Raw genomic sequence first — 14,215 nt, 5'->3', positions numbered from 1 at the left:
AAAAAATCGAAGATGGCCAGGCTCTAAGGCTTACACAAGGAAACAGAACACTTTCCCAGGCAGCAGGTATTTGACCCACCACTTCCTGATAACTGGCCTACAGGACGAAATTCTACATTGAGTATTCCTGAGCTGTAGCTTGTGCTAAACATCCAATGCATGTTAATTCATTATACTGCCTGAGACAGGAAGCATTGAAGTGGTATTATAAAATCATACAAATGTAGTACCTTTATTCTTAGAAGATCAAGGAATTCTCTCAGTGAAGAAACTGTAGTAATCCAAATCCTAGAGGATATTAGCTTCCCCTCCCCAAAAGGAATTTTTCCATTTTTCTTTTTGAGACTTACTCATGTTCACTCTTACCAGTAAATTAAACATATAAGAGACATTGTCCTTTCAAGATTCCAGGTGCCACTGAGTGTACCATTCACTCTTCCAATGTCTTTAATGAGGACACACACACACACACACACACACTGCTACATGCTTTCACAGAACAGTGAAGAGAATTCAGCCAATCTAAGTCTTCTCTGGGTGATTTCCCAGCGATGATGAGCACACTGAAACACAGCAAATTTCTCATGCTTTCTGCTTCACCACAAACCAGCTAAAGCATGACAGTTTGGGTTACGGTTATTGTTTTACTTTTTTGAGTGTCAGTCATCTATTACAAATGTCTTTAAATGTTTTTATTTAGGATATCCCAAGTGTACAACTGTGAGTATCAGGACTGGCCCGTGAATTTAGGAAACAAGTAAATCAAATCTATATCTAAATGGAAGGCATTAGAAATAAATCAGGAACCTGACTTAAGGCATTGTATATTTTCTGATCTTTTTTTTTTTTTTTTTACCACTTAAACTCTGACAAATGGACCAGTGTCTATAGTCACCTGATGAGAAATGGAAGGAATGGAGAAGAGATGGAAACTTCAACTTTCAGAACAGAGCATCTCAAAAATCACAACACCACTGTTCTAAATCTTTTTTTCCAAAAACATTATCAGGAAAATGTTCCACATAGTATTTTAAGTTTGATTTGATTTTCTTCACTGCATTATAGGAGGCAATTTTAAATTAAGCCCATGCCGACCAAGGAAAATCTGCAGTCTCTGACAGAAAGCAATCTCCTGCAAGAAAACCAAAACTCTAATTTTTCTTCCATTCCTAGTCAGTATTCACAGGATGTGACAGCTTCTTAGAGCATTTTGTTAAAGTGAGACGCATAAGACGAGTTGTGGGTAGGGCTGTATAGAGATTACAGAAAGAGCACAAAGTTCTTTTAAAAAGTTCGTTTTAGCTCTATTTTAGAAATGAAATTTTATTTATTTTTTCATTAGTGCTGACTCACCACAAGAGTTACAGGTATGATAAAGGACTGTGAAGGTGTACTTGTCTTTAATGAAAAAGAATGGGGTATATTCAGAAAATGCAACATCTGTCTGTGTTAGAAATTAGGAGTAAGCTACTGGCTTCATCATTCGGAGGCAAGGCACTGTGTGTCCAAACAGCAGGCTGGGTTTTTTCCAGCTACCTTGAGGTCAATAAAATACATGGCTGACCTTTTTAACCTTGAAAGAATCATTCTTACATTTAGCACCCACTGGGACCCAAAGAAACTGACCAACTGCTCAACAAATGGCTCACAATCAACAAAAGGAATCCTACGTTCCAAGGGAGAAAAAAATAGATTTCAGTTGCTTTCATGAAGAATTGAAAAAAAATAGTAGGAAAGTTATCACATTTCATTAGAAAACAACACTGAATATACATATATTGTCTTTACTGTTACCTTAAGTTTCTGGTATTTTATACTAAAAATCTATCCCTTAATTTCCTTTTTTTTTTTTTTTTTAAAGATTTTATTTATTTATGAGAGAGAGAATGAAGAGAGAGAGAGCATATGAGAGGGGGGAGGGTCAGAGGGAGTAGCAGACTGCCTGCCAAGCAGGGAGCCCGATGGGGGACTCGATCTGGGGACTCCAGGATCATGACCTGAGCCGAAGGCAGTCGCTTAACCAACTGAGCCACCCAGGCGCCCCTCTATCCCTTAATTTCCACTTAGGATTTCCTTTTACTCTTTCTTCATTTCATCAGCTCTTCTGAGTCATAACTCATTGCACAAAACATACTTGCTTTTAAACACAAGCACCTGTTATTTAGGCTAAAGAAGTAGATGCAAATGAATACATGTTTCAAGCCGTTCACTTTATCTTCAGGAAGCGATTTTTGCCAACGTATAATAACGATTTTAACATTTGCTTTCCTCTTAGTGTTACCAGTTTACTGAGCAGAGGTCAAGGATGATACCCGCCTCTTATAAAACATGATTGTACCACGGTGAAATGATTGATTAGACTCTCTGGCTGAGATTTTCTTCAGGTTAGTCATAGGTGTGGGCTGCTCGAGCAAAACAGGCTGGTACTCTTCCTGCCCTAGTAATTCATGGAAAGTGAAATGAAGCCCCAGTTCATTAAAACTTTCCTCAGACTTCAAAGAGGATGCTGAAAAAATAATCTGAGAATACCCATGTAGTATAGATGTATTCTGACCCATCCTGCAGATGCCAGTTCTTGAGCTAAGACTAGAGCAGGACCTGGGAAGAGGTGTGGTATTTGGGGTTCTATTACCTTTGCAGGTTTGACAGCACTCTTCCAAATTTTCAGTTAACAACTGTGATCACATGTCCGCTACATTTATTTTAAAATAGAAGTTATGTGTGCCATAGTTTGCAGCCTAAATGTTAACTACGAAAAAAAGAGTAAGAGTTATCCTAATTTCATACAGAAAATGTATTTCTTTAAAATACCAAGGCATTTGGAAATCACCGTATTTAGCACATTTTTAGAAGAGAGAATTTCAGAAAACTATTTGCTAGAAGTATTTTTCTCTTTGCCACCCACCAGGATCTCCCTGAACTGTAAGCAAATTTATTTTAATTGACCATCACAATGCAACACTCTCCTCCAACCTTCTTTTACAAACAGTGGACTTCAAATTTCCTCTGAGACCATCACACAGAGAGCAGCAGTAAATGAAACTGCATGCCTATATTTCTGCGTTCCACCAATCCTTTGCTTAAATGTTAAAATGTAATTACACATTTTAAATGATCAAAATTTCCAATTTTGACAGTGATCCTTTTAGCTTAAACTAAACACTCAACAATAGTAGAAAAATCTACATGTGCAAAGTAGTAAGATTTCAGTCATTTCCATTCCATTACTCTAAAAAGCACTTTGTAGTCATTTATTCCGTACCATAATTGAGAGCTTATTTGCCAAAAATCTAATGGATTTTTTATTCATTTTAAATCACCCTGGCAAGAGTTATCAGACTTTTGAACAGGAGGTTTTAAACACTTTCTTTCAAAAGAAAAGATGTAAAACCCTGCAAACAGATTGTAAAGGTAACAAATACTGACTTACATGAAAGACACCTTACTGTATTAGAGATTAAAAAACTAATCCTGTCGGATTAAATTTTAAGAAGCATAATGATTAAATTGTCTAATAAGAATTGCGTAGCAAAACATTCAATTGCCAGAGGAAATACTGGGGGAAAAGGTTTGGATTTAAGTCCTCCCAAGTAAGCATAATTGAAACCTATACCTAATAAGCCAACTATTTCAGAAAATATCTTAAGACAAGTTTTGAAATGGCTATATAAAGTGAATCTTTGATTTCGTAGGTACATGGGCTGTTATTGACAAAAAACTCCAGTTGGTATGATATACTGTATGGCAAATTTTTCTAGGTATTTGTCATAGCTGCATTTAACAATCAAGCAAATAAAAACTTAATTGATTTAACCCTATTAGATTTTTCCTGAGTCATTTTTGAAATGTTTATACAATTGACTAATAAACTATATATCTCAATAGAAATGGAATCTACATATCCTGCTTCTTCCCAGTTTTCTGTATCTGAACATCTTTATCCTTCTCTTATCTATCGTATCTGTCTTTGATCTAGTCTGGCAAAACCAAACTTACATGACTCACTTAAGCATACTGATCATTTTTGTTTTTTTCAAGGGTTTTAGGGGAACTATTTTTCCAATAACATGTTAATAAAATGCATATGAAATATTTACTTTAAATTCAACAGAATAAAATTATTTAAAATGCAGAAGTGCTGACAAATAACCTCTAGAGCACTTCAAATATCATGACTTAAGGACTATTTTTTATAACATAAGTTGTACTTTATTGTTCTATTTTTTTTTCTATTTAGCTTTTCTTATTAAAAAAAGAAATTCTCAGGAACATAAAGATATTATATTGCTATGATATTACTTCAACAAGTGTTAATTCTTAAAATTCTATAAAGCTGTTCAAAAGTGTCTCTTAAACTATACTGAGAACCTGAGACTACTGTTTCACTTCAATAGCTAGCCTCAGTGGCTTAGCTTGAAATCAAGGGTTCCAGCTGGAGGAGTCAGGCATTCACACAGTTGTAAAAGCTATTTGCAAACCTTGCTCACATCAAAGAGTATGTTATCACAATGTGTGTGTATGTGTGTGTATGTGGTTTCTATTAAAAGGAAAATCAAGAGTCAAAGGATAATTACAGACAGTCTAAAAAAATGGAAATGCTGGCAATTTCTCAGTTAATGTCTACTTAAGACTCACTTTTTAAAATTTTTATTTTATTTAAATTCAATTAATTAACATAGTGTATTCTTAGTTTCAGAGGTAGAGTTCAGTGATTCATCAGTTGTATAGAACACCCAGTGCTCTTTACTCTTTAACACCAATTCTTCTGACAAGGTGTACACATTACCAGTGAATATGTGGTAGTTTTCAAAGTACTTCAATACTGAAGTGCTAACACAATTGTAAAATATTTTATAAAGAACTACAAATGCTAAAATTATGTTTAAGCCAGATAATCATTAAGCATGTAAGTTTACTATTAAAGAAAAGTAGCATACCTCTTGACGCCCGAATGTATTCTTAAACCTAGGGACTCAATAAGAGATTAAAGATTAAAAAATGATTAGGTCATTTATTTTATTCTCATACAGAACTGCTCCCAAAAGTATGTGATTTAATTTTAATTCATCCACTTTAAAATATCCTTGGTAATAACAAATTCCAATTGCTTTGCTTGGAAGCCTATTAGCAGACTAGTTGGTATTGATATAATACTGCAGTTAATTGTACCTTCTAGATTTGGGAAACCAGGCTGCTCCGCAGCAATTCTATAAACCTAATTAGATAATGCAAAGTTAATTTTTTTCCTCAAGTTTCAGAGTACCAGTTCTTATATTCAGTGAACTGAATCAGGTCTCCCAGTTGGCATGTTTAAATGTTTCTCAGGAGTAATGCTTTAACATGCTACCAAGCCCAGAAGGGAATTTATAATGGAGCAAAAATGAGAACATTTCTCATTTTGAAATATTCAGGATTCTTAGCAAAAGGAAGCAACCGGAAGGTAGCCCTTCCCTCTCCAAAACAGACTTAAGCCCTGGATAACTGCAGTTCACGTAGTCTTAGCATTGCTTTCAGGATCCCAGGACGGAGCTAGACTGAAACGGTAGAGCCCACCTTAAAAAACCAACATTACCTGAAATGCTGAGCAGACAATTTTTCTATTCTGTTTCTTCCTGTAATTACGTGTCAGGCAAATTAATGTGTTAAAAACTAAAAACTGCCTAATATTCTGTGGATAAAGTTTCTTTTCCAACTTCAAATATTAAAATGTTGTTCTGGTCACAGCTTCTTATAAGTTACTGGATTTCAGACCAAAAGAGAGCAAAAAAAAAAAAAAAACCAAAAACCTGCTATGCATTATAATCATTTTAATATAATGTGTACAGCATATAAAGTTTATATTACCACAACCACATGATTATGGTTTAGCTTAAAATATATATGTACAGATGTGTCTATATATACACATGGGGGGGTGGGGGAGGGTGTAGAGAGGCACCTAATTAAGGCAGAACAGATAGAATCCAAAGTGTGTTAGTTCCCCTTTGATAGTTAAGTTCTCTAAAACCCTTCCTCTTCTTGTATTTTTCGTCTAGTGAAGGTGATTATTTACTACTTGAACTTCTTTTTCTTCCAAGCTGGTTCCCCTGGGAACCAGCCAGTGGAGATGCCAGTGGAGATGTCACGGTGTCCCTCCCTGGAGCCAGTTCTATGGGTTCGTTGAGCGGGCAGGTAAGCATGCTTCCACAACCACTTTCTACATCCCTAATGGTGATCAATTCTTGCTCAAATGCTGCGATATTTGACATTGCTGATGGTCCTGCCCTTAAATTCTCTTTGCCCATGTTTTCTACAGGGCAATATTCTCTAAATCTTCTACTTCTGTCTATGCCTCCTTTCATTTCTCCCCCTCCCAGGACCTGAAAGAAGGCATTTTCCAGGTTTCTCTTTTCCTATCCACGTTTTTCTCCTCTATCTACACATAGCCCCTTCGTTTACCAATCCGGTCCTCAAGCTTCAGACATATTCCTGCCTATGATTTGCACACTTTGCATCCAGTACTGATCCAGTTCTGAGCTCCATCTACCCAGTAGACACTGTCTATAAAATATGACATGCCCCTCCTCCCCTCAAAAATACTACATGCCCAAACCAAACCAATGTTTCGTTTTACAGCCCCCCAAATCTACTACCCATCCTCCAGATGAGCAATTCTCAAAGTATGATCCCTGGACCAGCACCTCCGGAACTAGTTACAAATGCAAATTCTCTGCCCCACCTCAGACCTACTGAATCAGAGGTTCTAGGCATGAGGCTGGAGTACTTTGTTTTAACACACCCTCTGGGTGATTGTGAGGCCTACTGAAGTTTGAGAACCACGCTTTAGACAGTTCTGTTCCTTCTGAGGCATCAGCGTCCTCCCCCTTCCAGTTCCATCCAGAGGGTTCCTCTGCCTACCGGCTAATTCTACTTTCATAATCTCTCTCTCCTCATATTCATGGTCTTGGTCCCTCTCCTAGCTTTTAGGCCTTATCATGTCCTATGACACAGACATCTCTCTCCTCACTGAAATCCAGCTGGCACTTTTCCAGATTATTCCTGACAGCCCAGCTCTGGACATTCACAGTATTCAATCTTTCAGGGTTCAGACTCCATCTTTCTAGGGTTCTCTCTCCCCTACTTCCACTCCCCAATCCCATCTTCCAGCCATGCAGTCCCCGGGATTTGCTGCAATCTTTCATGCCTATGCACATACCTACTGTTCCTCTGTCCTCACACACTTGTCCCTCCGATATGCCCTTTCTAAAGAGCTCTCTGACAGCACCCAGGCCTTACAGACTAGATGCTGCCTTCTCTGCGATCTCACAGGACCCAGTGGACTTAGCTAATAACAGTTCTTGCCTCACCACTACAACAGGTCGCAAAAAAAAAAAAAAGTCATTGCTTATTTTGTTTATCTTGGACCATATGTAGAGGACCATGCAATTTATCATCATTTAACCCAGGGCCTCATTTACATCTGCAAGCTTATCAAGTACTGTACTCCCTCCAAACTCACCATGCTCTAGTCATACTGGCCTTCTATTTCTCAAACATTATAGCCTCATTCCAACCTCAGGGGCTTTTCACTTTCTGTTCCCTCTGCCTGGAACGTTCTTCCGTCAGAACTGCATTATAGGCTTATACTCATTCTTTGGGCCTCAGCTCAGCCACTGCTCCCTGAACTTCCCTACATGGTCCCCACTGCCCCTTTCTCCTTCATGTTATCCTGTATTGTCTTCAGTGTTTCTATTTGAAATTACCTCTCTACTGTCTCTATGTCCCCCTTTCAATGTAGTCCACTTGAGCACGTATATCTTGTTAAAATCTATGGTGTTTGGTCAGAGCATATGGTCAGAGCATAGCTCCAAGTCCAAATACATGAGATTGAATCCAGCTCTACCACTTACTAAGTAAATGACCTTCGGCAAAGAGCTCACCTGACTCCATGGTCTCATCTATAATGTGACAACTACATCAGACTTGTATTTGAGGGTTGTTACAATTAAACAACATAATACACACAGAATGCTTACCTGGCATAAAGGAGTCAAGCAAGGTATGTTATCTATTGTATGTTACCTGTTATCATTGCTATTATTATTTACTGCTCTATAATATCTCCAATGCCTAGTGCAATGAATGGTACTTAGTAGACACTCAATAAATATTTGAAATACTTGAGTGAATTAGTGAATCAAGAGCTGCTGATTAATGGATGTCACCACTCCCCCAACTCTACTTCAGAAGCTTCCAAAAAGCTTCTCTAAGTGCTGACTTAATAAAACCCCAACCCAGTTCCCTGGCCTACCATTTAATTTCCTTCAAAATGTGGCCCAAACTTACTTCCCCAATCTTAGCTTTCTTCACTTTGCTCTAGTAAAAACTTTTTTCTGGTCTCACCATATTCTTTTAGTGTAGAATGTTCTTCCCTGCATCCCTCCCTGATTCCACGGGACACTCCAGGTCTAGCCAAAGGCCATGCTCTTGCCTCTGAACATCCACCTCCTCTAGCCTCCTATAGCTGCACAAGAACCTCCTTTTCAGGGGCGCCTGGGTGCCTCAGTCGGTTAAGCACCTGCCTTTGGCTCAAGTCATGATCCCGGAGTCCTGGGATGGAGCCCCAATTCGGGCTCCCTGTTCAGTGGGGAGTCTGCTTTTCCCTCTGCCCCTGCTCATGTGCTCTCTCTCTCTTTCTTTCTCTCTCTCACACACACACTCTGTCTCTCAAATAAAATGTAAAAACTAAAAATAAAAAGAGAATGTCCTTTTTACAGCCATTCTATATTCACACAGATCATCTCACTTATGAGAGGAGATCCGAGTCTGTGTCCTTGCCATCTCTGCATCTCCAGTGCCCAGCCCAGGGTCTTAGGGAAAGCAAGCCCTTGAGACAACAGTTTGGGTGAATGGAAGGTTGGAGTTAGGAAGGTATTATGAAAAGGCCCAACTTTATATATCAAAAGAAAACTACATTATGGAGGCAACACCTACTGTGCAGTTATTAGGTCGAGACCTGAGTAACATCTTTATTATGTCAACACTTTTTATCTCTTCCACTGTCCAGTACAGCATCTCCAATGCCTAGAGCCATGGATGGCACTTAGTAAACACTCAAATATTTCACACTTGTTGAGTAAATGACTCACACTTTTAATAAAAATATATCTCCCAATTCTTACAAAGAATTCTGCCCACATTGTTAAGGCATATTTCACCCTCTCACCCTTTCCCCTCTACCACTGTACAAAACCCAACCATAAAATCATTCCTTTCCTAAACTGAAGCTATGTCCATTTTATTCTAGAGATTGTAAATTCTTAATTTAACCACTTCTCTCCTTCTGTCACATTGCACATTCATTCTTCAGGGATGAAAATTAGAATTCGAAACACGAACAAAGACAATGATCTAGGTTGAAATCAGATAATCCCAATCATTTTCCTACATTCAAGAGCCACTCAAATCTTGCTGACCAACTCTTTCATAACTCTGGAGTCAGAATTTACAAATACTCTGTCCAGAATTCTGGAAAATCAGAATTCTGATTTTCATTCATGTTGCATTATTTTCTCTCTCCTTCTGCCTCCAATTTAGGATTGACTAATCTAACGCAGCTTATACTAATTGTTGCAGCCCACACCTTATCTCCCATTCCATGTAGCCAGCCGGAATCACAAAATAGTTATCCAAATTCAAAGCTCCTTACCAGTTTTCATTCCTTCCTTACGAATAATTGTGCACTCCCTGAATGGCTATTCTCCACCTTCTCCACCTACTGATTTGGCTCTTGACAAAACATTCTGTGACAGCTCTCAGTGTTTCTTTATATTGCTACTGGATTAAGGAAGAAAGGAAGGAACCCAGGCCATGCAAGTATTGCATCTCTTCAACTAGGAAGAGATCCCTTTATAACAGGGACTTTTACTTGAGGTATTCTTGGTATTCTCCAATGGGGTCTTCCTGGGAGGGAGGTGAAGAGGTGTGGCTGTAACATGACTGATGCCTGACCTTTGACCACTGGATGGGTAACACTTCCACAAAATCCACAGATTTAGAATTCTTGGGAATGTTTGCATTTCTGAGGTGTCCGGACCTAAAGGGGAGACGTGAATGAATGCTTCAGCACCCTGGTAGATGGGGGAGATACTCCATGAGCTACTCCAAGAAACATAAATCCTGCCTTCAAAGGACTCAGTCAGCGGTTTACAGTTAAATGAGAAAGCTTCTGATTCTCACCCCCCCCCCCAAAAAAGCACATGTACATAGAAGTCTGCATTAATTTCAGGACGTCTATAACGCCCAGAGTTCATAGACGGGAGTTTTTCATTACAGCTGTGAGGGAGGACAGCAAAATAGAACAAAAACAAATCCCGAGGCATTTCAACTGGGGAAGTAAGACAACAGTGACCACTTAAGACACTACACTTTGCTAAGTGATAGCTCTATTCCTAATGATATCAATGGAGCTTCCATTTGTAATAAAGTCTTAAGGTCAAGGGCAGAATCTTTCAGGTTGCAATCAATCGTCACAGAGATAAAAGGGTTTGGTAAGGTGGAACTTGACTGTGACAGGGTAATCAATTCAGTCACTCAGCTTCATTTAAGCAATATTCCTTTCAACGGGTCTTAGGTTATCCCTTAAAACCTCTCTGCCTAGGAAGGATTCCTGAATCAGCCCTGCTATGTATGCTCTAAACCTACGTGGCATTAATGGTTTGACTAAGATAGCATTTACACATACAAAGAATCATCCATTTACCAGCAGCTTCTCATCAGTGCACTGGATTAGCTATAATAAAACCATTGAAGAGCTCAACCCTTCCATTACAAACCTTTATTGTCAGGAGCTTATGGTTCAATTTTAAACTCCGGGCTAAAACTTGGGATGTATGGTCTAGGAGATACCATACTTTATTTAATTAAAGGAACTTTCTGCACTTCGCAAGTACTAAACAGATGGTCTTAATAAATGCTGACCTGAAAATATCCAGAGGACAAAGCCTAAAAAAGGAAGCCTTCCCATAACCATAAAACATAAAAATGTATGAATGTTTGTCTTCAGAACTTTCAATGTGACAATCTATCATCCTAAACCTCCTGACACCTTCTACACCTCCACATCCAATCAACTAGTCCTGATACCTTTGCATCTTTAATAGCTCTTGAATCAGTTCTTCACTTCCATTGTCACCCTACCCATCCAAGCAACACCATGTCCCCCCTGAACTATTATAACCTCCAACAGGACTCCTACTCTCTGTTCTTGCTCTAAATCAATTCATACTTCCTGCAGGCAATCAGAACGATCCTTCCAAAACACAAATCTAATCAAGTCTCCCTACTTAAAAACTCCTTCAACAGTTTCCTGCTGCTCTAAAGACCTCATCTCTAGCATGGTCTGCAAGACCCATACTATGTTTACATCCTCACTCCACCTCTCCTCTCATCCTCCATGTTCTAATTATATTGGTCTTCTTCCAGTTCCTCAGTTCATTATACTGCCTCCTACCTCAGGACCTTTGCACATACTTCTCCGTCTCAAGAGTGCCTTCCTCCCACATCCAGGTCAACAACTATCTGTATTCAAATCTTCAAATTTCAACTAAGTCATTTCTTCAGGTAAGACTTTTATGACCAGGGGCGCCTGGGTGGCTCAGTCATTAAGCGGCTCAGGTCATGATCCCAGGGTCCTGGGACGGAGCCCTGCCATCGGGCTCCCTGCTCTGCGGGAAGCCTGCTTCTCCCTCTCCCACTCGCCCTGCTTGTGTTCCCTCTCTCACTGTGTCTCTGTCAAATAAATAAATAAAATCTTTAAAAAAAAAAATAAAGACATTTATGACCAAATTCCTGTTCTCTTATCCCCTAAGGCTTTTCTTCACAGCATGTAGCATAGTTTCTATTTGCAGATTTGTGGAGTTTTGATTAAAGTGGGGTGCTTTTTCCCCACAAAGCTGTAAGATCCAGGGTTAGTGGTAAGGAGCATTTCCTCGATAACTAGCATTAGTACATAGTAGGCACTCAAAAATGTTTGTTGAATAAATCACATCATCTACAACAGAGTACAATTTGAACGGTAAGATCATCTTTCACATCATTTACCTCAGAAAAAACAGCAAAAGGCCCTGAATGAGGAAGGAGATAAGAAATGTGTTTCTCATCTTGACCATGGGTAATGTGTTTTGTAATAGTGACCTCCACAGCTGGGCAGATATAAAGAAGTAGTCCCGGCTTAAAAAAAAACAAAACAAAAAACAAAAAAAAACCAGGTTGCTATAGACTTTACTGCCTGGAACATTGAAAGTACAAGACAAGCAGTGGCACAGGGTGGGGCCACAAGTACAAGCTTGCCAGAGCTGAGGCGGAACCTTTATTTGGTTGATTGTTCTAGCCTATTTCAAGCCACTAACAGGGATTTATAGGGATCCAAAAAAAAGAAGCCCACAGGTGGATCAACATTAAAGAGGCAGGTGTCTCACAGTGGGGAGAGGTGTCTGCAACCATAAATCGAAGGAAAAGAACTAGAAGGCAGAAAGAAGGGAAACTCGGGAGTCAGAATCTGCGGGCTGGTCAGAACCTTCTCTAAAGGAAATGTTCTTCTAGTGCCAGATCTCAGAAGTTCTTAGGATAGTTTTTAATAAAAGGAGGCAAAAGTCCCTTGTTTATGGTCGTAATTATTCATAAGTTATGCCTTAAATTGCTTAGGTAACATTTACGTAAAATTAATAAAAGGTTTTGGTTTTCCTGATCCATAAGCATTCTTTGCAGTGTTAATTACATTTAAAAGTCTTAAAAAGCTAGCTTCTGTCTTTGGCAAATGATAGAAATTACAGTGGACCCAGTGACAAACTATCAAATAAGTTGGACCAAAAAAATCAAGATATCACCACCTGCCATTGAATGATTAGCCTTGTGGCTGGGTACTTATTATATATCCACTTTAGTAAAGTATTTCAAGAGATGGGTATCGGTGTGGATGTTCTACGACCTCTTTAATAAAACACTTGTCATGGGAACTACAGGACATTCTTAATATGGCTAGTTTTGTCAGACTTTCCTCAGTTTCTCTCCCAGAAAATGGGGTTCTAACATTTCTAGCTTTCGGTGAAAGGCCATTTAATGACTTAAAACACTCTCGATTGCAATATTCAGTTATCCCTCGTCAATCATTTTGAAAGCAAAAAACCATAAAGAGATCACCAACAGCCCAAGAGTTCTGAGAGGCTTAAAACCACAAACACACTTAAAGGAAAACTTGGTACTTTTTATTATCAGTAACTTACATGACTTAGATGGGAGCCCACCCCAGATGTTACAAAGAGATTCCACTTGGGTCAAGACTTCAAACACTAAAACTTAAGAGTAAATCTAATCTCACCATATAGACAGAAACGGATAAGGAAAGCTCTTCCTAGGATTCTTCTTAAAAGGAAGCCTTCTCATTCAACTTTCTGATGCTAAGTTAATGCTAAGGAAAGTTAATAAAGGAGATCGCACAGACGCAATGTAGATAGTATTTGCCAAAGGCACTTTACTGCAGAGCCTAACTCCTCCCAAGGCCCCCCGGCCGCTCCGTGGCCCTGAACTCTTCGCGCCCTCCCTCACCCCCAAGGGCAGCGGGCCCGGCGGGCTATCCCGGGCTCCGCGATGAGGAAGGAGGCGGCTCATTTTCGGGGAGCGGATCAGGCTGGGGGGGGGGGGGGAGGAAGAAGCCGGTATGCAGCCAACCAACTGGGTCAGCGAAGCCGCAGTCGCCGCGGCCCCCTTCCCGGCGCGGCTCACGGTAACTAACGTTCCGAGGCGCCTGACTAAACCCTCAAAAGCAACGGAGTGTCAAAGCTAACACTCGCGCCTACAGCGGCAGACAAATGCGTCCCAGCGGAGCGGCCGGGCTGGGCGAGCACGCAGCCAAAGCCGAGCGGCGGGGCGCCGGCACAAGTTAGTTTTCCGGCCCGAGCAGCCCTGCCACAGCCCGGGAAGAGGAACCAGCCCCACATCCCCCGGACAGAGCCGCCCGGAGCCGACGGGCGGGCGGGCGACGCTTCCCCGGCGCGGGGTGGACTGCGGTGGAGGGGCCCGCGAGCCGGGCGGGGTCGCCCCTCGGCCACCTCGGGCCAACCGCCCCTCCCCTCACCAGGGAAGCGAAGAGGAAGGGCCGGTCCGGGGTGAGGCCTCGGCCTCCCATCGCACCCCGTCTCGCGGCCACCGGAGTTGGGGGGGGAAGGCGGCGCTCTCC

The 14,215-nt window shown here is 40.5% G+C and overlaps 1 protein-coding gene across 2 annotated transcripts in view; it reads right to left on the bottom strand.

Moving 5' to 3' along the window:
- The window catches only part of GALNT7 (polypeptide N-acetylgalactosaminyltransferase 7), a 141,084-nt gene that overhangs the window by 126,082 nt on the left and 787 nt on the right, over positions 1-14,215 (bottom strand). The window lies entirely within an intron of this gene.

The sequence above is a fragment of the Halichoerus grypus genome, chromosome 3, assembly GCF_964656455.1.
Source record: "Halichoerus grypus chromosome 3, mHalGry1.hap1.1, whole genome shotgun sequence".
NCBI lineage: Eukaryota > Metazoa > Chordata > Mammalia > Carnivora > Phocidae > Halichoerus > Halichoerus grypus.
This window is presented reverse-complemented; position numbering and strand designations above follow the sequence as displayed.